The sequence below is a fragment of the Mustela nivalis genome, assembly GCF_964662115.1.
Source record: "Mustela nivalis genome assembly, chromosome: 2".
NCBI lineage: Eukaryota > Metazoa > Chordata > Mammalia > Carnivora > Mustelidae > Mustela > Mustela nivalis.
In genome coordinates this window covers 39,239,447-39,263,674 of record NC_139021.1, presented here as the reverse complement: position 1 = coordinate 39,263,674, position 24,228 = coordinate 39,239,447, and the positions used below count along the sequence as shown (strand labels likewise).

At 43.6% G+C, this 24,228-nt stretch overlaps 1 long non-coding RNA gene across 1 annotated transcript in view; it reads right to left on the bottom strand.

Moving 5' to 3' along the window:
- Nucleotides 1-24,228, bottom strand: part of LOC309860595 — a 961,417-nt gene that overhangs the window by 621,432 nt on the left and 315,757 nt on the right. The window lies entirely within an intron of this gene.

Below are 24,228 nucleotides of genomic sequence, written 5' to 3'. Positions count from 1 at the left end.
GAGCTCTCAGGCCTGTATTACCTTCTTAGGCCTTCTGTAACAAATTATCACAATCTTAGTGGCTGAAAACAATAGAAATGTATTCTCTTGCAATGCTGGAGGTTAGATGTCTGAAATGAGGGTGTTGGCAGGGCCCCTCACCCTCTGGAAGCTCTGGAAGAGAAGGTATCCCTGGCCTCTTCCAGCTTCCGGTGAGGGCACTCTGGCTTATGGTGCACCTCTCTGTACCTCCCTGCTTCGTCTGCCCATCACCCTCCTCGCTGTGTGTCTACCTTAGAAGAATACATGGGGCTGCATTTAGGAACCACCTGGATCATCCTCGATAGGCCTCCCCTCTTATGATCCTTAATCGTATTTTTTATCGTATGAGGTACTATTCACCATTTGCCAAATAAGGGAACCTCACTAATGCCAGGAATTAGGGCTCAGACACATACTTTAGGGGCTACCGTTCGATCACTACAGGGCCCTCCATGATCTGCCCCTGTCACCTCTCTGGCCTTACCTCCTGCTCCTTTTACCTTTATTCTCTTCATACTCACAGGCTTCCTTGCTGCGCCTTATGTAAACCAAACTCATTCCTGCCACAGGGCCTTTGCATTTGCTGTTTCCTGTTAGAGTGCTGGCTCCTTCACTTCCTTCAGGTCTTAACTCAAAAGCTACCCACTCAGTGAGGTTTTCCCTGGTCACCTTATTTAAAATTTCAGTACCTCCTAGCATTTCATTTATCCCTTCCATATTTTACTTTTCTCCTTAGCCCTTATATTATAGACTTAACCATTTCATCTAACTTTCTGTAGACTTTACATAATTGTTTATTATATCCCTTCCTCCACCAGAATAAAAGCCACCAGAGGCCAGGAGTTTTTGTCTAATTCATGGATATGTCCCCAGCACCTGGAACAATGCCTGGCACACAGTCTTTCAGTAAGTACTCGTTGAAGGAATAAAGGCATCGATCACTTATCTCCTTGCTAGACACTGTGCTAAGGGTCTTATATGCATTGCCTCGCAATGATACAGGTGTAAACCATTACTCCCATTTTGCAGAGGGGAAAACTGAGGCTTCCAGGTTTACTAAATCCATCAAGATCCCACAGCCAGGGGGTGTCTGGGTGGCTCAATGGGTTGAAGCCTCTGCCTTCAGCTCAGGTCATGATCCCAGGGTCCTGGGATGGAGCCCTGCATCCAGCTCTCTGCTCAGCAGGGAGCCTGCTTCCCTTCCTCTCTCTCTGCCTGCCTCTCTGCCTACTTGTGATCTCTGTCTGTTAAATAAATAATTAAAAAAAAATCCCACAGCCAGAAAGAAGCCCAACCAGGACTCAAGCCCACACCGGCAGACCCCAAAGCCTATACACACAGTGATTACAAAAACCCATTGTATTGGTTAGCTAGAGCTGCCGTAACAAAGCACCACTGACCAGGGGGCTTGCACAGTAGAAACTCGTGCTCCCATAATTCTGGAAGGCTATGAGTCTGAAACTGAGCTGTCAGCAGAGCTGGTTTCTCCCGGGCCTCTCTCCTTGTCTTGTGGATGACTGTGTCCTTGCTCATCTTCCTATGGTCTTCCTGCTGTGCAGGTCCGTGCCAACCTTTTCTTATAAAGATGCCAGTCATATTGAAGTATGGCCTCATTTTACCTTAATTACCTCTTCAAAGAGCCTGTCTCCAAATACGGTGGCGTTCGGAGGTACTGGGGGTTAGGACTTCACCGCACGGCTGCATGCGATTCAGCCCATAACACTGCTTCATCAGACACCTGGCCACAGAGAGAAAGGGATATCCCTATTAAATCTTTGGTTCAGAGTTCCTCTTTCTGTCTTTAGTGGTTCCTTCTTTTCGGCCCACAAATAGCTATAAACCTATCCAATTAAAAAAAACAAAAAACAAAAACTCCTAAGTTTCCATCTCCTTCGATTCCAGTACACTCTTTCCCTTCACGGCCAAATTCAACAGAACCTCTGCGGGTCTCGTTCCGTCCTTTGAAATCATTGTTCTCCTCCCGACATCCGCTGGCATCACTCTTCCAAAAGTCACAAAGCCAAGGCCGTGCCACCTTCGCCATCTTCATCGTCTCTCTGCTCACCACTGCACGTCAAGCGCCCTCCCGTTGGATCTCGCTCCGCACCACACGTTTATCTCTGACACCTATGACGCTCTCCACTTGACAGAAGGGAAAAGGAGATCAGTGGGTAATTTCTGCGGCTGGTGTAAGAACAGAGATGTCTGTATAGGGTCTCGGTATGTAGGATTGCCAGGTAAAAGGCAGGTTACCGTGTACTAGTTGGGATGGGCGCATATTAAAACATTCCCCATTGTTTATCTGAAATTCAGATTTAATTGAGAGTCTTCTATTTGCTAAATCTAGCAACCCTGCTGGTATGCAGTTTTGGTGAATGGGTTCTCCTCGCCCTGAACTTTCAGTAAAGTCTGCTATTTCCGGTCAGGGGTGGTTTGGGGAGTAAGGGAACTAAGGTAGCATTCTAAAGAAGCAAAAGTTTGAGGAAGGGAGAACACTCACAAGAGACTGTAAATTCAGAGAGCAGGAGAGAAGTGAGCCCAGACGTGTCCAGAGTCCTAGAAAGGTATATTAGACATTCACCTTACGTGAAAAAAAAACTCAAACCAATTTCTCAGCACTAAAGGAAACAACCGTTCATATTGTCTATAATATATACTTCATATGTATACTATATATATACTTCATATATACTATATATACTTCATATATACTATAATATAATACTTCAGCATTGTGCACCTGGATGGTTCAGTCTGTTAAGTGTCTGCCTGTGGCTTGAGTCATGATCCTGGGGTCCTGGGATCGAGGACCATGTCCTGCTCCCTGCTCAGCAGGGAGCCTGCATCTGTCTCTCTTCCCTGCTCATGCTCTCTCTCACTATCTCTGTCTCTGTCTCTGTCTCTCTCTTTCTCAAATAAATAAATAAAATATTTAGAAAAAGAGAACACCTCAGCCTACATAGAGTGGTACATGTGTCATCCACACCTGAGGCATACCCTATCAGAAATAGAGTTAGCATTTTGGAAGACACTATTAGGCATCCCTGCTCTAGAAACAGCTACTGCAAGAGTTTCAGTGCCACCATCGGTTCTGTCAACTAGCACTGAGAATGTTTTAAAAATATCTTACAGTGGAAGGGAGTGGTGCCAAAGGTACAGGGATTGGCTGGAAATGCTGTGTAGGTACTTTGCATGAAGGGGATATTGGATCTGGTGAACCCGGCTACTTCCTGCCTTTCAAGAGGTCTATTTTAATCACCTCCTATTCACCCTATTGGTGAAGGAAGGATTCCTGTCCTGGGGTTCTGGAGATGATCGAACACATCTGTTCAGCATGGACAGGTAAATTGGACAGCCCTTGATACATCGCGTACACTCACAGCCTGAGGAAAGAGCACCCAGAATGTCCCAGAGGGGCTGTCCTCAGGAACAGAGTACACAACCAGGGACTGTGGGAGGCAGTCTTTGTGGTACCAAGAGGGGGAAGTGGCCCTTGGCTCTTTTGTCAGGATGTGATCAGCTTGTTAGAATTCCATGCACCGGCAGGAACAGAAGACTGCTACCAGGGATAAGCAGGAACTGTGTCTGGTTCTTGTAATAAGGTTTGTTTGGCCAGAGGACCTTATCTGCAGGAGCAGAGTGGGGAGAGAAATTTGTGGCTCGGCCATCTGTGGCCTTCCTGATGCTATAAGATGTCAAGGGAGCTTAAGATATCAGGCCTTGATTCTACACCACATGGCGCTTGGTTTCAGGTTCCATTTGGTCCTGGGTGTCCCTACTTCAGAGAGGATTCATGCCATCAGCCTAGGACAAAAGCTGATCCTACCACTATTGTCATATATATGCAGAATTGAACTTCAGATACCGAGAACAAACTGATGTTTGCCAGAGTGGAGGAGAGTGAGAAATGGACAACATGGGTGAAGGTGAGTGGTAGATACTGGCTTCTAGTTATGGAAGGAATAAGCCATGGGAGTAAAAGGTACAGCATAAGGAGTATAGTCAATTACATTGTAATAGTGTTGTACGGTGACAGTCAGTAGCTCCAATTACTATGTTGTACACCTGAAATTAAGCTAACATTGTATGTCAACTAGACTTCAATAAAGAAAACCATATTTTTTTTTAAAAAAAAGAGAGAACATTGAATGCAAAGTGTTGCTGGACATCTAGGACCTCACCAAACCTAAAAGAAAAGGTTGAGTGAACGCCCTTCGCTGCACTTGCTGATCAATGTGTGTGGCATAATTCCTGTAAGACTTGCTTTTTCCATTGCAACATACCTCCCGATGGAGACATTTTGAGGGGAAGAACATATACTTCTCAGGTCTGTCTAATCCTCAGACTTCTGCTCAAACCAGTCTGGCAATGGTGAAAGACCAACAGAGACCGAGTGGTCTGGAAGGCTGCGGGGATGCCCAGGGAAACACAGGCCACCCTCTGAACCTGTGTTCAGTGCCTTCTCTTTTCATTCATACTTCCACGGTACCTGCTCCCAGAGCTTTCAATTAAATTCTCTGCAGATTTTCCCAGGACAGTCAGACCCTGGTCTTCGCCAGAGCACCTGATTTACTTTCCCATGGTACACTGGACATCTACATCTGCTGCCATTAACCCATCAGTTCAAGCACTTATCAGTTATCCGTAGTAAGTGTTACCCATACAAAACACGTGGCAGGTCCTGCTGTCTTCCTGGGGTTTATGGTGGGGTGGGAGACGTCATATAGGCCCATAAGCTCAACACACCCAAGATACTGTCACTTTCTTCTATCCCTACATTGATTCCTTCTTTTTCAGCTAAAGACATCACCATCCCACCCCCTGCTAAAATTCACGGCTCCTAAGTCATGCCTTTTTTCTCTCCCCCTCCCTCATTCTACAATTCCCTTTCTGCCTGTGACCTGATTCCCTGCCCATCCACTAGGCAAGCACATAACAATATAATGGCCAGAAAGTTTGGTGAGGCTGAACCAAGTTTTATTGGGCCCCGAAGCCTCCACCTGCACACTCACGATGTTAATGTTTTACGAAGTTGTCACTCTTAAGGTCCCCCTTACCATAGACAGTTGCCTACAAAGAGTAGTGTTTTGTGCATGGGTAGTACCTGCCTTATATCCTTACCACATATTTTTATATCAAGGTTCTCAGTACTTTTAAGGTAACATTTCCGAGACTCCACAAAGTCTGAAAACTCCATTGTCTGAGCGACCCAAACCCACTAGCAGCTGCGGTCTGGTTTTTTAAGGCCAGATCCAAGGCAGGGAGAGAAACATCTTCGCAGCTCGCAAAGATGCTGATGATGCTTTTCAGAAAAGGACCCCGAGGATTCCAGTTTTAAACAGACTCTAATAACAAAGCACTTCCAGCCAAAAGAGAAAGCTGAGCCCCTGACCCAAAGATGCCAGCAACACCACCTCCCCCCCTCGGTGGGGCCGCTGACGCATCTTCTATCCGGTCTGTGGGAGAGCCAATCAGTTCCCTCTGAATGAAATCTTTCTTCGGCTGTTGAAACAGTCCTGGGGGAAGGGAGGGAAAGGACAAGAGGAGCATTTCAGAAACAATCGGGGACCCAAACGCCAAGTTTCTGTTCTTGTTACTGTTCGGCTTTTGGCCCCGTCGAGACGGTCTCAATTCCATGTTTTTCGCTAAGCTGGTTTGTTTGGCAAAATCACTGATAAATACAGAACTCTGAGGTCAGTCTCACCTTACTCAGAAGGCTCAAGCTGGGAAGTTGAGCTTTCTGTGGTCGGGGAAACTTTGGAAGACGTGGATCTGCCGTTGACAACGGGAGGCCAAGATATGGGCCAGATAGTTTTTTCTTTACAAGTGTATGAATCTGGGACGTTTCTCTCTTAAAAATCCAGCAGACAAGCAACCCTTTGTTGATAGTTCAGCACTATCGGCTGCTGGGTGGGGGGTGTTCGGATTCAGTGAGCACATGGCATTCACAGATAGGCCAAGATCTGTTCTTCAGGGGTTCCAAAGCGCCGCAACCAACCCGTGCCTCTTCCCTTGCTTTCTTATCCTCAGCTACTCAGGGACAGTCACACCCCTACCAGGGCCAGACACTCAGGGTACATGTGAGGGAGACCAGGGCCTGGGCACGGACAGGCGAGCTGGTCCACTTGGAGGAGGTGATGCTGACTTCCTGGGACCCTGCTCTGCTTCCCCGGGGCATTTCCCCCAGGTTATGTGGCCTTAGGGGGCAACTTCTCTCCAGGTTTGTTAAAGAAGCCCTTTTTAGGGGCACCTGGGTGACTCAGTGGGTTAAGCCTCTGCCTTCAGCTAAAGTCATGATCCTGGGGTTCTGGGATTGAGCCCCCCCCCCATTGGGCTCTCTGCTCAGCAAGGAGCCTGCTTCCCCGTCTCTCTCTGTCTGCCTCTCTGCCTACTTGTGATCTCTGTCTGTCAAATAAATAAATAAATAAGATCTTTTAAAAAAAAATCCCTTTTTATAAATTCCTGCCACATCAGTACCTCTCACTTAAAAACAAAGGAGTCTAAACAGGAAGAAATAATCTGCTTTAGTGCTGGAAATACAAAGCCCAAGGCGAATGTTTCGACTTGTTCACAGCCTATGAAATCATAATGGGCAACATGTAGTAAGTGCTTAATGGGCTCCGTGCTGACCCCCTTCACCAAGCAATCTTGTGATCATCTTCCTACTGTTTAGAGATGAGGGAATGGGGGCACAGAGAGGCTGGGTCACTGGTCTAAGGTCACACAGCTAGGATTTGAACCCAGGCAGTCTGACTTCAGATCTGTGGCTCTTAACCTCCCCCACATGAACCTGGCCTGTCCCCTAAGTAAAGGTATGTGACCAACAGCCCAAGTGGCCAAGTGGCCTGGACAACACTTCTCTCCTGCATTTATTTCCATAGGAAAAGGGCAGCAAATGAGGGTTGCTTGGAAGGGCAGAGAGAACCACACAGGGACAGGGCAGCAGCATCACGATTCCGTGCACTAGGCTCTGCCCAAAAGGCAGGTCTCACAGCGCAGAGCCAGGCGTGGCGTCCCTATGGGCCAGCACGCCAGCCGACCAGGCAGGGAGAACCGAGAGGGGCCTCACCACTGCCTTGGTGTGGGTGGATGTACACCCTGATGGGAGAGAAGGCAGAGCCAGCAAACTGCCCCCTGCTCTGGGGGAGACTGAAGAGCCAACTCTGGACATTTTATATATATCTACATATGTATGTATTTTTATATTATATTGTATTATTAAATTAAGTATAGAATAGCATATTATGTATTAGTTATTCAGTGATCCACCAAAAGTACGTAGCTTGGATTCAGTTTGTGGACTAGAAAATAAACACCTCGGTGATCATAATACAACGAAAAGATCTCTTAGTTGATGCCTTGGTCAGTTTGCGCTGCTGTAACAGAATATGGCAACCCAGACTCTGTGGCTTAGTCAACAACTGGACTCCTCACAGTTCTAAGGGAGGGGACGTCCAAGATCAAGGAGGCAGCAGGATGGCGTCTGATGAGGGAACACTTCCTGGTTGATGGGCAGTTGCTTTCTTACACGCTCACATGGTGGAGAGCAGAGAAAGAGGAGGCAAGCTCTCTCGGGTCTGTTCTTTTTCCTTTTCTTTTCTTTCTTTCTTTTTTTTTTTTTTTTAAGATTTTATTTATTTATTTGACACAGAGAGATCACAAGTAGGCAGAGGGGCAGGCAGAGAGAGAGGGGGAAGCAGGCTCCTTTCTGAGCAGAGAGCCAGATGCAGGGCTTGATCCCAAGACCCTGGGATCATGACCTAAGCTGAAGGCAGAGGCTTTAACCCACTGAGCCATGCAGGCGCCCCTCTCGGGTCTATTCTTACCCCCAATGGCTCCACCTTCATTACTGAATCACCTTCCAAAACTCCATCTCCAAATACTATCACACTAGGGTTTCAACATACAAATTGGTGTGTGGGGGGGGACACAAACGTTCAGTCCACAGTGAATGCCATTCTATAAGACTTGGCAAACACCATAAAAAACACCATAAAAAATCAGACACTCATGCACACAGAAACTGTGTAGGCCTGGACCGAACTCAGAGATTTAATTGCCCCATTGTTCCCAAATGGCTTATTTAATGTCACAATGTCACTAGGGCAGAAAGCTTATCTGTTTTGTTCATCACGTACACCCAATGTTCATCACCTGGAACCCAGCTAGAATTGTTGAATTCAGTTACTGAGATTTTCCCATTCCTCCATGTCACTATAGTCCGTCTATACTTTTATACCTTCTTCCTGAAGTTTCAGTTTCTTAAGATTCTGATGAGGCTAATCTGTTGACTCACAGCAGAGATGGCCACACCTCGTAGTTATGGTCCACGTTTTCATAACTAAAAGAAAGTAAAGATTCTAGAGTAAAGGAAATAATAGGTCAAGATTAATTTGAAGATCTTCCAAACTATCAGAGAGAAACCTAAACACACTGGCTGTCTGTTGTTGTTTAACTCGTGTACAACCCCTCTGCTTAAAAAACAGATTTGTTTGTTCAGTGACAGATTCTCTTCAGACATTTGAACAGCTGCTGTCATCAGTCCCTATCCTCTAAGATCCCCTATCTTAAATTTCTGAACCAAAGTCCACAGACCCTTCTCTCCCAGGAATGACGGAGTTATGGAGTTGAGGTTATAAATTCAGTCAAGCCCCAAGACCAAGTTCCAAGTTGGAGTGTTAGGGTCTAATGTTGATATTTTGCTTTTTTAAGTCAAAGTCATAATTTGAAACAGTTGTTCATCAGCAAATCACTTTTCTTACTTTTTCCTGATCTTTAGATAACATCGCAACAGTTAAAAGATTATAATATGGGTCAGTGAGCTAATCTGTGTTTTTAGTTCTCAATACTCAAGGTAGTTAACTTACAACATCTTAGACCAACATTTCTATATGGATTGGAAAGAAAAGCAATCTGGAGAGAAAAAAGAAAAATGAACCATTGCCCCAAAATGTCTATTCCTTCTTTTGGCTCACCCATTTGTGCTGTAAATATTTGAGTAAGGTAAAGACATGAGCCACTCTCTTTAACCCCAGGGACAATTTCCAGCACGTGGATCAGAGTGTTCTTTGCCTTTTCACTCGGTTTCCAGTAAGAAGTTCATCCCCCGGTGGGGGTTGGGGGGAAGACATCGTACTCTGTTGTTTTTAAACAAAGTTTTGTTCACTAAGTTAAGTAAGTCAGTCTTGCAATTTTCCAGATAGGGACATTAGGATTTGAGGGGCGCCTGGGTGGCTCAGTGGGTTAAGCCTCTTCTTTTGGCTCAGGGCATGATCTCGGGGTCCTGGGATGGAGCCCCACATCAGGCTCTCTGCTCAGTGGGGAGCCTGCTTCCCCCCTCTCTCTGCCTGCTGCTCTGCCTACTTGTGATCTCTCTCTCTCTCTCTCTCTGTCAAATAAATAAATAAAATCTTTAAAAAAAAAGAGAGAGAGAGATTAGGACTTGACCCTTGTTCTGTGGGCAATTTAGGACTTATTCTTTCTGCTGTCTGCAAACTGCTGTCCAACTTCAAAGGATCGGCTGGTAGCTGGGTATTTAACACAATTGAACTGGCAGCAAAGCAGCCATGACTTGCTATACCAGAGGGCTCTGCCCACAAATCCAATCCACAACCCTTTATAGATGAGAACAGAGACACGAGATGTATCGCAGGGGGCGGCATTTCCAAGGACTAAGTTAGACTCGTGCTTTCTGGTAAGATGCAAGCTCTGAAGAAGAGCGAGGGGGACAAGTGAAGGAGGCTGGAGATGCAGCAAACATCTTAGCAAGAAACGGAGAGAGAGAAGCCATCCGTGCCCAGGAAGGCTGGAGTTTGTTTCTCCGTATGAGAAATGCATACATGTTTGGAATTGGAGATCCTTGGCAGGGGCACAGACATGAATCCAATAGGTCTTGTTTTTTTCTTCTGCATACTGAATCAGGATCTCGGTGGGGAGTGTATTATGGAAAAGGCCCCCAGGTGGTTCTAACATACACCCGTAGTAGAGAAAAGGTGTGGTGTGTGATATTTTTCTGTCTTTATTTTCTCGTAATATCACAGCTTAATTTTTCAATGTCATTAATTTTTTTAAATGCTTAGATGATAAAAACAATTCACTGAAAATCTGAAAAAGTACACCTAAAAAGGCAACCGATTAGTCAGACGTACCTTTCTTAGTCCAGGGAGTCTAAATCGAGAAGCCCTGGTTGGATTTCAAGGAGGGGCACAGCCTAAACCTGAAAACTTACAGAAAATTCCTGTTGCCTTTTCCCCCCTTTATAATATTAATATCTGTTTTTGTTTGAAACAGTTTTTCTTTCCTAGTTAACAAGACATATCTTTAATATCGCTATATCCTTAAGTACCTCTCGCGATTATCACTTTTTTTAAAAGCCTTTTTTTTTTAAGATTTTATTTATTTATTTGACAGACAGAGATCACAGGTAGGCAGAGAGGCAGGCAGAGAGAGAGAGAGAGGAGGAAGCAGGCTCCCTGCTGAGCAGAGAGCCCGATGCGGGGCTCGATCCCAGTACCCTGGGATCATGACCTGAGCTGAAGGCAGAGGCTTTAACCCACTGAGCCATCCAGGCGCCCCGCAAATATTACTTTTTAAGGGTGAGTATATTCCAACCGCCATCCCCCCTCATTGACGGTGAAATTACCTACATGCATTACAATAAACAATGCTGGAACAAACCACCACGTACATAAATCTCTGCATCTTTTATTGTTTTCTTCTTTCCCATTCCGATATGCAGAATTACTGGACCGGATGGTATGTCCTTTTAAAGGCTCTTGGCATTTGCTTTGTTTTGCATTTCTTTCTTTCTTTTTCATTTTTTTTTTTAATATTTTATTTATTTATTTATTCATGAGAGATAGAAAGAGAGGAAGAGGCAGAGGGGAAAGCAGGCTCCCCACTGAGCAGGGAGCCCGATGCGGTGCTCTATCCCAGGACCCTGAGATCATGTCCGGAGCTGAAGACAGAGGCTTAACCGACTGAGCCACCCAGGTCTCCACATTCATTGCTTTTGAGAGAGATCTTGCCAATCTGCACACTCACCAGGGCAGTACGTATTAAAGTGAGGGACTCCCGTGTTCCGTCTGTGGCTTTTAGAACAGACTCTTGGTCTCTGATTTCTTTGCAGATACCTTTTATTCATATTAGAATTAGTCCCCTTTCTTGGGGAAATGACAGCCTGATACAGGGCCCAAGTGTCCTGAAATGAGCCACCCGAGGGAGGGCAGATGAGCTCTCGTGAGTTACTCTAACGGTCTTATTCAGGCCGCTGGCCCCAGCAGCTCCGTCCAGGGTGACGCCCCTGGTGACTGTTCCTTCCTGGGGTGTAAATGTGTTCTTGTGTCCACATCAGAGCTGCCAGCATCTGGACATGCTCCTGGCAGGGCATGGAAGGGAAGCCTCCAATCTGAGTCCTGCAGGGAGCCAATTGCTCCCCTCTTGTTACCCGAGCTTGGGGAGCAGGACACCTTCTCCCAGCAGTCAGCATGGGGTGCCTGAGCCAGAGCCCCCACCTGGATGTTCCAGCTCACGATTCTGTCTCGTGGGAACAACACAGGTGCAGGGAGAGCTGGGAAATGACACAGGCCGGTAGCGGGGGCCAGCAGCTGCTGCGGAGAAAACAGCAAGTGCAAAGGACCTGTGGTAGTAGCTGGCTGGGAGCCCCTGAGGAGACAGCTTTAGTCCATCAGTCCTGGGACAGGAACTTGGCAGGGCCTGAACCCGTCCATCCTTTTCTGGGGGTGTCTCTTTTGCCTTCCGTGGTCCGTGGTGGGTGGAATAATGACTTCCCGTCCCCAAAGAGGTCCTCTCTTTAATCCTTGGCACCTGTGAGTCCGTGAACTTACATGGCGAGAGGGACTTTGGAGATCCGACTTAGTGAAGAATCTTGAGATGGGGAGATTATCCTGGATCATCTGGGTGGACCCAACGTACTCACAAGGGTTCTTAGAATAGGGAAGCAGAGAGGTCGAAGATAGCAGTAAGCCCGGTGCTAACAGCACTGGAAATCAGAGAGCTGTGGCCCCAAGCCAGGCAATGCTGGCAACCTCTGGAAGTTAGAGGAGCAGAGGAACAGATTCTCCCCCAGAGCCTCCAGAAGAAACTGAACTTCACCCATCTCCAGCCCTCCCCAGGCATTCCTTGGTTCCTGAGAAAAAACTTTTTCCTAAGAAAAAACTTTTGAATAGATGGAGAAACATTCACATTAGGCACCTTTTCTTTAGACAATGGGAATTTTCTTTTTTTAAAGTATACTTACCTACCTAAAAGGAAAATTCTGTCCTGATTTACAACAGGATTTTCAAAAGCTGACTTTTACGTGAACGTAAAATATTAAACATATGATATGTTCACGAAATCGCTTGGATAGAACTGGAAGTGAGCAAATGTAATCAATTTATGATATTATTAAAACCTAAGAGGAAATGCAGTGTCCATTTCAGTAACGCTGGGTGTGTCCATGTTCCTCACACTTCAGTGTCACTGTAGGACACTCGCAAAATGCTGATGGTGTGCTAAACCTGGCTTTATCCTGGCTGGTGTGGAACACGCATTTCAGACCCTTGGGCTTAAGAGATCTGTCTCTCTTGCATGACGGGGAGTTTTAAAGGATTTTCTCCCCTCCCTGCCAACCATGTCCCCTGTCTAAATTTTTTAAGCCTCTGGACTCTCTCCTACAAAAATGTGAAAGCACAAGTGCAGAGGGATATTCACTGCTGCTCTATTTTGTAATAGCATTCTGCTGGAAGCAGCCCAAATGCCAATCAATGAGCAAGTGGCTGAATAAATTATTAGACACCCGTAAGCTGGAGAGCTCTGCTTTCCTGAAAAAGAGGTAGTTTTATACATACCGCTTGCTTTCAAATCAGAGTTCACTGCTCTGCTTAAAACCATCCTGGGCTTATGGTTGGGTTTACATAAAATTCAAACTCCTTCCCCTGGTCTAAAATGTCTTCCACTGGGTTGACTGTGCCTGCCTCTCTGGCTTCGGGTTTGCCTTCTCCCACCCTCTGTTCAGGGTCAGCAGGATGGCCTTCTCCATCAGCTCAGGGTCAGCAGGATAGCTTTCTCCATCAGCTTCTCCTCAGGGGCTCCCAGCCAGCTACTACCACAGGTCCTTTGCACTTGCTGTTTTCTCTGCCAGGAGTGTTCTTCCCCAAACCAGTGTTTCTCTGCTGTAGTTGTATATTAAACACATCTGCATTACAGGCTGCATCTTAATCCAGTCAATTCAGAATCACAAGGATGGCTCCCAGGCATCAGGTTGTTTTGGTCTGAGTTGCTTGTTTGTTTCCAGAGTTCCCTGGGGATTATCTGCACAGCTCAACTTGAGAATCAGGGCGGCTTCCCATGGGGGCTCCTCTCCAACAGGACATAGTTCAAATGTCACCTCCTCAGAGAGAGTATGATTACGCTACTTTTAAAACTAAAGATTTCATTTGACACAGAGGCTTTTTTTTTTTTTAAAAGAAAAGCATAAGCAAAGAATGAAATAGAATTGAATTTGCAAATGTTGAGGTGGTAAACATAAGATGGCAGATATTGAAAAGACAGCATGCCATTTCAAGGCCTACAGAATTTAAATTTCAGTTTGCTCACTTGCCGTGATCTTGGATCTGTTATCTAAGATCTCTGAGCACTTTTAAAACTGTGCCCAGCTTGAAGTTTTGTTTTTTTTTAAATATTTAATTTGCTTATTTGACAGACAATGATCACAACTAGGCAGAAGGCAGGCAGAGAGAGAGGAGGGGAAGCAGGTTCCCTGCTGAGCAGAGAACCTGATTTGGGGCTCGATTCCAGGACCCTGGGATCATGACCTGAGCTGAAGGCAGAGGCTTTAACCCACTGAGCCACCAGGCACCCCTGAAGTTTTGTGGGTTTTTTTTTTTTTTTAAGAAATAAGAACACTGCTATTAGCACATAGTGGACACTAGGTAGATAGTATTAGCTAATTTTAAATAACAAATGATTGGCTGAAACAGTAAGTGCTTCAGAAATCAAAGAAAATAGATAGGTCAGGTGCCTTGGGATCAGTGAGGACTTCTCTGAGTAGGTAGAATTTCCTTTTTTTCTGAAAATAAAGCTAGAATGTGGGCAAGCAGAGACAATGGTGAGGGTTGCAAGTGACATCCCAGGAGATGGAACAGGAAAAACAAAGACTAGAGGTAGAATTTTAAAGTATGTTTGGGGAAGAGGGAGTTAAACAAGAAGAAAGAGCTTGCCCAGAAAGACAGCACGGCAGTCTGTCAGGTTGGGTGAACCTTCTGTTTTCTGTCATACAGCATCTTTTTAGCCCTGGCATTTCCCTGAATTAAATTGTGTGGAAGAGTAAGTCTCTGATTGGAAGCAGATCCATCAGGCTTGGAGGCAGAGAAGTGGGAGTGGTAGGAGACAGGGTTTGGAAGGTCATTCCCTTCGACAGGAACTTGTGTGGTCTCTTGGAGGCTGACTCTGGGCCATGAGTTGGCCGACTTCAAAGAAGCAAGCTTGTAAAGTTTTCCAGTGATGGACCACAAACCAATTCCAAGGGACAGCCCTTGGTACTCTCATGGGGAAACCCAACAACTCTTGAGGGGAGCCCAACTCTGTATGAGTCAGGGTCTTTGGTTGCCAGTCAGATTCCCGCAACCAAAGAACATCCAGTGAAGAAATCACTAACAAAGGACAGGCAGGGTTAAAGGAAACCCACAAAGGATGGGTGTGGAGAGGGAGAGAGCTGCAGGAATCCTGAGAGGGACTGCCAACCCATAGCCCAGCAGAAGGTGGACTGGAGAAGTACATCCTAGTCTGTCTTCCTGTCTGCAATCTCCTACAGGTGACTTTCCATTGGCCAACCTCAAGCCAGAAGCCAGAGGTCAAGATGCCTATTGATGTAGTCCATGCAGGTCAGCCTCCCAGGTGCAAAGCAGGGTGGAGAAGTACAGAGAGTGGATCTGGAATATCCAGCACAGCGAAAAATCCTACAGAAACAAGCTCATAGACGGGGCTGATTACCACCTGCTTCCCCCCTAAAGCGTTCCCTTTTGTGGATCCCCTACATGCCTCCCTCTCTACTTCCCACCTCCATTCCCTGCACGTATAATTGATCATCCAGTCTTGCCAACTGGACCTCCTAGTATCTCTCAAAAACATGCTCTGCTCATACCATATACCTAAATTCCTTGGAGACTAAAGATTTATGGTTTAACTTCTTCCAGCTAAAAGTACTGGATGAAAACCTCACTGGATATTTATATAACTTTGGAGTAAAGGGAGGACTTCTCAAAGCATGACCTCAAAGGCAAAACCACAGAGGAGAGGACTGATAGATGGTGCTACATAAAAATTGGAAACTTCCATTCAACAAAAAACTACCATGAACATAATTTAAAAGGCATCAAAAATTACCAAAACAAAACTCAAACAATGAAATAAGAAAATATCATCTCAGCAAATATAAGTAAAAGGAGTACTGTCTAAATATATAAAGGTCTCCTACAAATAGATAAGAAATGACCCAAATTTTGGGGTGGGGGGGTTACTAAGAAGAAAACAAAACAAAACCAAAAAACCTGTAAAAATAAAATTAGAAGCATAGGAAAAGGACACGAACAAGATTGACTAAGGAGGAAAAACAACTTGGGGCACCTGGGTGGCTCAGTGGGTTAAGCCTGTGCCTTCTGCTCAGGTCATGATCCCAGGGTCCTGGTATTGAGCCCCACATCAGGCTCTCTACTGAGCAGGGAGCCTGCTTCCCACCCACCCCGCCCCCCACCAACCCCGGTCCTGCCTGCCTCTCTGCTTACTTGTGATCTCTCTGTCAAATAAATTAAAAAATGAAATCTTAAAAAAGAAAAGGAGGAAAAACAACTTAATAACAGCTTATGGAAAAATGTTTACTCAATCCAAGAAATGCAAATTTAAACCAGAAACTATCCAACCAAGTTCACAAAGATTGTTCTTTTTTTTTTTTTAAGATTTTATTTATTTATTTCACACATACACACACACACACACACACACACAGATCACAAGTAGGCAGAGAGGCAGGCAGAGCATGAGAGGAAAGCAGGCTCCCGGCTGAGCAGAGAGCCCAATTCGGGGCTTGATTCCAGGACCCCAGAATCATGACTTGAGCCAAAGGCAGAGGCTTTAATCCACTGAGAACCCAGGTGCCCCCACAAAGATTGTCTTTAAGGGGAGTACACAGTTCAGGCAGGGGTGTTAATGGATTGCTTAGAGGCATATAAATCATTACAAAGTTATGAAAAGCAAACTGGCAGTTTGGTATTGAGAAACTTTAAAATTCATCCCCCTTGACGCAACTTGAAAATTCTGGAATTCTGGGAGAATGCTGGGAAAGATTTTCAGAATTTTTTCAAAGACTTTTCCTGCTCACAAAGTCCAAGCAGGTCAATTTGAAGCGCCCTTCCGAGTTTTATCTCGCACGTCTCCCAGATGACATCTGCCACTCCATTAAAGCAAGACTGTTCTTCCCAAGACGTACACCTTGCACTTTGGTGCCTCTGAGTGAGTCCTTTTTGTTTCCCTCTGCTTACAAAGTCCTCCACCACCTTCTTGGCTTGGCTGACTTCGCTTACTCTTCTGGAATCAGCTAAGTTGTCAGAGGGTCTTCCCTGAATATCCTCCAGGCTGAGTGAGTTTGCCTTTACCATGTTTCCATAATACCCGATACATACATATTTCTAGATAATTTACATATTCATGAATCTATTTACGTATATGTCTCCACCCTCTTGGTTTCTCTCTTTGTATTCCTACACTGAAGGTTTTCAGCTGGAGGCAGTTCTGTCTCCCATGGGACATTGGGCAAGGTGTGGGGACATTTTTGGTAGCCACAACTGGGGGGGGGGGGAACCAGGGATGCTACTAAACATCCTACAATGTACAGGAAAGCCCCCATAACGAAGAATTATCCAGCCCAAAATGTCAGTAGTACCGATATTGAGGAAACCCTGTCTTATCCCTAGCTCCCACCTAGTATAAAGCACATAAAAAGCATACACCGAAAAAAAATTTTTTAACTATGTAATGAACAATAGTTAAATGACCTTCTCAAGCTCAATTTCTTCTTCCATACAATAGATGTAATAATATCTATCTCAGAGGGTTGAAGGGAGGATAAAAAGAGGCAATGTATGAACAAGGCCTAGGACAAAGCTGAGGCTCCATCACTGGCGGTTTATCCTAACAACAAAGTGCATAGATTAAATCACAGATCCAGATTGGGTTGGTGCTGAAATGAGTCTTAAAGACTTTGCAGCTAAGCCCCTTCATCTCATAGCTGAGAAACCCCAATCTATAAAGGCTAATGGCTTGCCTAAATTGTTGGCTTCAGATCTGAGTTTCCAGTTTAGTAGTAAACCACATTTTAAATGCATGCATAAGAAAGGAATTATAAACTGACTCTTTTGTAAACCAAACAGTTATCTTTGTGTGGGGGGGGGGAGTTGGCTTGTAAATATAGTTTTCATATATATGTATAAAACTTTCTTTAAGATAGAATACTAACAGAGCAATGACTCAACTGAATACTGTTACCAGAAGTTTCACAGGGATTTATTTTGAAATTACATTTTTGGCATTTATGCAAAAATAGGCAAGTGTATTAAAATACAAAGTAAAACAAATAATACATACTTTTGACTGTAGGAGAGATATAGTCAGAATCCAGAATAACAATTTAAATAGTTTGTCATAATACATAAACCCCTCAAATATTAACAGACTTTCTGGAATCTATGCTAAAAATTAACTGCCTTGTAATGATTCCATTCTTCTTTCCTGCTCAATTGCTAGTACATACAATGACATTTCTTAGCAAAATATAATTCAGAGGCACCGTCCATCTGAGATCTCAGATTCTAACATATTATGACTTTTAATATGAACACCAGTATAACCAGAATTTAAACAAATTATGGCAAATAAATTAAAACATTTATACTTTAACATCTATAGACTTTATTAGGTGTTCCTTATACAGTCATCTGGTATGTTTAAAGAGTGAGCAATCATATAAAAGGAAATATGGTCATAACTGATTGAAGTAATAAAATCCTGAAACTAAATAACATCTCATAATTCATTGCACAGCATATATTAGATTTCATTACATCAGTATATAGCTTAGTTGTAAATTCTCCTGATGGCCATAAACCTCTAAGGTGCTGTCATCCTGAAAAATGAAGGGGAGGGAGTTGGTAGGGCATGGAATGGATAAATCTTCAATCACACTGGTGTGGTGTACCTTGAAGTTGTAAAGTTGTAGTGCATCGCCACCTAGTGACAGAATTTGGTACCTTATTCTAACAAGGGACCCTTTCCTCCTATTTTCTGAAATAACGTGATTCAGTTCACCCTTCAATTCTGTTCATCTCTGATACCATAGTTCCTAAAATTGCTGTCACCCATTCAGGGTAAACTCAATTCCCTCCATCCTCCAGGTTGTCCCAGGTTTGCTTCGTACAGTTTTTATGTTCGCCTAACTTTGAAATTCCCAGTACTTTGGTTATTTTCAAAGTCACACACAGGATGTCTGTAGTACCAAACCCCAACACATTTGTGAATATAGGAGGATTATTATGGCTGTAGGAATTTTGGGCTTTGGCCCAGTTTTTATTCTTATTAATGAGTCTTTTAGGAAGTCAGAATTAGTAAAGAACTAATGCCTTAAAAGGGAGTCCTTAAAGTAAACATACAATCTTTATCAAAATCTACACTTGGGAATTTATTAAGATCCTAGAGTTTTAAAACAGGCAATGGTGCTGCTGGTGAAGAGTCCTTCACTAACATGTTGGCCCCATTCGTAGAGCATCACATAAACACTGAAGCTGTGAGAACTCCGTTGGGGAACGTGACCAACATTGCTGCGCAGCTTGGGAATACCAGAATCAGAATTTGGGGACCTAAGCCCCCACCATACCTTACTCTGTTTCCTACACCAGGACACCGTGGAGGCTGAGTGATCCACAACAGTGAGCATAAGCTAAGTGTTTTGGATGGAATTGCAAAGAAATGAAAAACAAAGTAGGCCACTTGAGAGTAAGCAAATCTATCTTTCTTCAAGGTCTAGGAAGCCATATACTCAAAACCTAAATCAACCTCAAACTTTGAACAATAAAAGCTATCAAACATTTTACACTGTACAAAGTAAACTAGCAGAATGTGAAAGTTTAAAAAAACACTGCCAATCCAAAAAGCAAAACAAGGAGACAGGAAAGTCTTGGCTGGGCTCCTTCCTAATTAAGCTATCACACAGGTCTGATTCCACCTGCCCTCATCTTGGGTAATGGGTACTTCATTCAAGGCCAGACATCCATGGAGACAGATGAGCCAGGAATGAGAGTGTCACATAGGAGGTAGAAGAAAAGACCCCGGGACCTGGGCCTCCATAGGCCACTACCAGACTTAATGGCCCTCAACATTTCCCCAGAATATTTATTCTCCCTTCTGTTCACATAAAGGAGCACCAAAGCTAACTCTTCTAGTGTTTACCATGTCCAGGAACTATTCTCAGTGTTTGGCATGTAATGAAGTCAGGCAATTTTCACAATAACCCTGTAAAGTGGGTCCTATCATGACCCCCACTTTAGAGCTGAAAAAAACAAGGTATGGAGCGGTTAGATCAGAGTCCTATAGTCACAGAGTAAGTGGATTCCTATCCGGGCATCTCTGAATCTTACTATTCCATGAGCTTGTATTTCAGATTTTCCGGTGCTGATTTTTCAAGTTTTTCATAGTACGCTTTTGGTAACAAAATGACCCTCTCTTCAAGTGAAAGGATTTCATTGGCCAATTAACAAAATTCTCAACCCTTCAACTATTCTTTCAGTGGGCCAAATACAGTTCCTATTTTCTGTCTTATTCTGCATGACAAGCAGAACAATACTGGTAATTATAATTAATAGTAAAAACATTGATACAGTGTTCTATGGTTTTCAAAGAACTTTTGCATACTTTTTCCATTTAGAAGAACAAGGTCGTTAAGTGATGTGGAAAATCCTTACAGTTTGGCTAGAAAGAGCTCTCACAAAGTCACAGACCAGACTACCGTCATGCCTCATTTTCTGCTTGAAGCAGGTGGATGACCCAGTTGCTCCCGTTACACCTTAACCTTGGTCAGCTGATTGTGCCATCTTTCAGTGGAGCCCTTAGGCTTGCTTTAAATGTCACCAGCATTTACAAGCATAGTTCCCAAGTTTAGTGCCCCGGCCTCCCTCCACCCCATCCTTCTCTTCACACACCTTTGTAGGAGTCCAGCTGGAGGTGCTTCCGCTCTGGTCTCCTTATAAAGATGCGCACTGGATGCTTAGTTGAACGATTGTCAGACTCTGCAAAAGTGATCCGGAGGTTAAACGAGCCTCTGGAGAGTCCTAGTCAAGGAAATTCTCTGGGGATACAAATGATTTTTGGGGGGAGCACGTGCACCCAAATGTTTATAGTAGCAATGTCCACAATAGCCAAACTATGGAAAGAACCTAGATGTCCATCAACAGATGAATGGATAAAGAAGATGTGGTACATATATACAATGGAATACTATGCAGCCATCAAAAGAAATGAAATCTTGCCATTTGTGATGACATGGATGGAACTAGAGGGTATCATGCTTAGTGAAATAAGTCAATCAGAGAAAGACAATTATCATATGATCTCCCTGATATGAGGAAGTTGAGATGCAACGTGGGGGGTTTGGGGGTAGGAAAAGAATAAATGAAACAAGATGGGATTGGGAGGGAGACAAACCATAAGTGACTCTTTTTTTTTTTTTTAAAGATTTTATTTATTTGTCAGAGAGAGCGAGCGAGAGTGAGCACAGGCAGACAGAGTGGAAGGCAGAGTCAGACGGAGAAGCAGGCTCCCTGTGGAGCAAGGAGCCCGATATGGGACTCGATCCCAGGACGCTGGGATCATGACCTGAGCCGAAGGCAGCTGCTTAACCAACTGAGCCACCCAGGCGTCCCCATAAGTGACTCTTAATCTCACAAAACAATCTGAGGGTTGCCGGGGGAAGGGGGGTAGGGAGAGGGTAGTGGGGTTATGGACATTGGGGAGGGTATGTGCGATGATGAGTGCTGTCAAGTGTGTAAACCTGGCGATTTACAGACCTGGACCCCTGGGGCTAATAATACATTATATGTCAATAAAAAATAATTTAAAAAAAAAAATGGGGGTTCTGGACTGTCCGTTTTCTCAACCTTCTTCTGCCAAGCAGGACTATGTTGAAACCTCCTCCCAGTGTGACCTGATCTTTTTCCTAAGAACCTCCAGGGAGCCTTGCTTTTCCCTGGATGGTTTTCAGTCCTCACCATAGCAGCAAATTCACTGGTAACAAGCAGTGTTATATGATATCTATAGTATATAGTACTATATATATTATTATACATATATGTGTGTGTATATATATATAAAATACCCTCTAGTTCCATCCATGTCATCGCAAATGGCAAGATTTCATTTCTTTTGATGGCTGCATAGTATTCCATTGTGTATATATACCACATCTTCTTTATCCATTCATCTGTTGATGGACATCTAGGTTTTTTCCATAGTTTGGCTATTGTGCTATTTGGACATTGCTGCTATAAACATGAGGGCACAGCCTGCTTGCTGTTCTTCAGTCCAGTCTTCTTTATTTAGCCTGAACATGTTTTAGAAAAATTGTTCATTCTTTTATTTTTATTTAATTTTTAAATTTTTTTTTAAACATATAATCTATTTTTTAAATTTATTTTTTATTTTCAGCATAACAGTATTCATTTTTTTGCACCACACCCAGTGCTCCATGCAATCCGTGCCCTCTATAATACCCATCACCTGGTACCCCGACCTCCCACCCCCCGCCCCTTCAAAACCCTCAGATTGTTTTTCAGAGTCCATAGTCTCTCATGGTTCACTTCCCCTTCCAATTTCCCCCAACTCCCTTCTCCTCTCTATCTCCCCATGTCCTCCATGCAAATTGTTCATTCTTATTGCTGGTTACCATTTCATTCATAAGAGCTCCTGGGGCACGGGGCTCAGGCAAGGTGAGAGATCCTACGAACTACAGCTTTTGGGCCAATAACACAAATATCTGCTATTGCCTTTTCTACTGTAAAAGTGATTGCTACTCAATTATGAAAAATTAACTGTCAGAGAAAGGAAGAATACTAAGCCACACTTACTCACAAAAAGAGAACCTCCACTATCACCTTCCTGTTTCACATCTTTCCTTAACAAACGGTTGGGGATTTTGTTTCACTTGGTTACATCTGTCTTCATATCACAAGAAGTTTCTGACTTTTTAAACTATCTTCATAAATACACTTTCCCCACTCAGTACAGCTTACTTAAGTATGTCCTATTATTGAAAACTTATACCTGTTTGGTTTTTCACTCTGATAAGCAGCACTGCAGCACAGTTTTGGAGTCACACACCATTTCTGTGGATGCATGACTTTGGGCAAGGTGCTTGACCTCTGTAAAGTAAGCCTTAGTTTGCTTATTTGCAAAGGTGTAATAATCCTCATTGCATTATTGTGAGACCAATGATTGTAAAGGACACAGTGCCTCATGTAAAACAATCATAATCACTCAATATAATGATGACTGCTATTGGAATTATTTAGATTTTGTAATTCTTGATTCACATTGCCAAAATGCTGTCCAAAGGGTCATAGGGTTATTAACACCCATCAGCCACATATGAGATTCAAATTTATTTGAAAAAGCATGAGAGGAAAGAAACTGAATCACTGAAACACTGGGTGGTTCTTGGTTGTCTGAGAATTTATCTTAGTTGCCTCATTATCCCTATATAAAGAAGCATCTTGACACAGAAAATTTAATAATTCACTAATGATATATAGTCCTCACTAAACCGTTCCCCAACACTAGCATCTACTGCCATCTTCATCTGTTTCTCTGTGATTTGTGATACTGTCCCAAAAAACGTAACTCAAACGGACTGCAAAATCAAATCACAAATCTTATAAAATATTAAGTATGTTAAAGGGGAACTTTTATTGTGACCAAGACCATTATCAAATGGAGATCCAAGCAACTCAGACCAGACTAAAGAAAATTGGCAAGAATGATTAGGCATTTCAGAAAATAACTTTGTGAAAGAGAAGGCTCTTTGAGAATTTAATGACGTTTTTGAATATTTTAGATATTAAGGCAAAAAATTTAAGACACTCACGTTCATGTTGTAGAAGTCAAACATAAATGACTGTCAAACATCGTAACCCTTTTTGTGAAAAAAAAAATATATATATATACATATATATATACTTTGATCCTGCTTTAGGAATTTTAAATAGAACCCCCAACTTGCTTTTTGCACTGTTCTGTTCTCCGAGAGAAGATCCCAGTCAGAGCTCTCTCTGCACACAGCAGAGGCTGGCAGAACCCCACACAGGATGCAGGTCCTACACAGCTCTTTCCACCGAAGCGTTTTAGAATTCAGGGGTAGGAATGACATTATTGAATGGTTCTAATTTGTATTTAAAATTATAACCTTGGGGCGCCTGGGTGGCTCAGTGGGTTAAGCCGCTGCCTTCGGCTCAGGTCATGATCTCAGGGTCCTGGGATCGAGTCCCGCATCGGGCTCTCTGCTCAGCAGGGAGCCTGCTTCCTCCTCTCTCTCTCTCTCTGCCTGCCTCTCTACCTACTTGTGATCTCTGTCAAATAAATAAATAAAATCTTTAAAAAAAAATAAAGCAAAATAAAATTATAACCTTAACACTTCTACTTTGTATTTTTGTCCATTTTTTTACTGTCTAGTTTTTGTTTGCTAATACATGTATTAACACAAGATCACATGTATGTATCCTACATAGAGCAATACTGCGACCACATACATAATTTTTTAAAAAAGGATAGGATGTAACATCAATATTCAGAGGCCAGTGGTTGGAGAATGCTATTTATCAATCCTGCCCAAGGAGGGGGTGAATCCTCTTTTTATCGGGGAACTTGTGATGTCTGAGAGGCAATCTGTTACAGTGCTGTTTGCTTCACATACAGTCAAGTCACCACACTAATTTCTTGCTCTACTCCATCCCAGCCAAGTGAGGCCTGAGGGGGCTTCTACATATCTTGGTAAACTACAAAGGCAATATAAAGGTGATTACTCTACTTGAAAGAATGTTACATTCTTCAGTAAAATAAGATGTTGTCCAACCAGTGAGCAAAGCTGATTCAAGTGGCCTCTCTGAGCTCCAG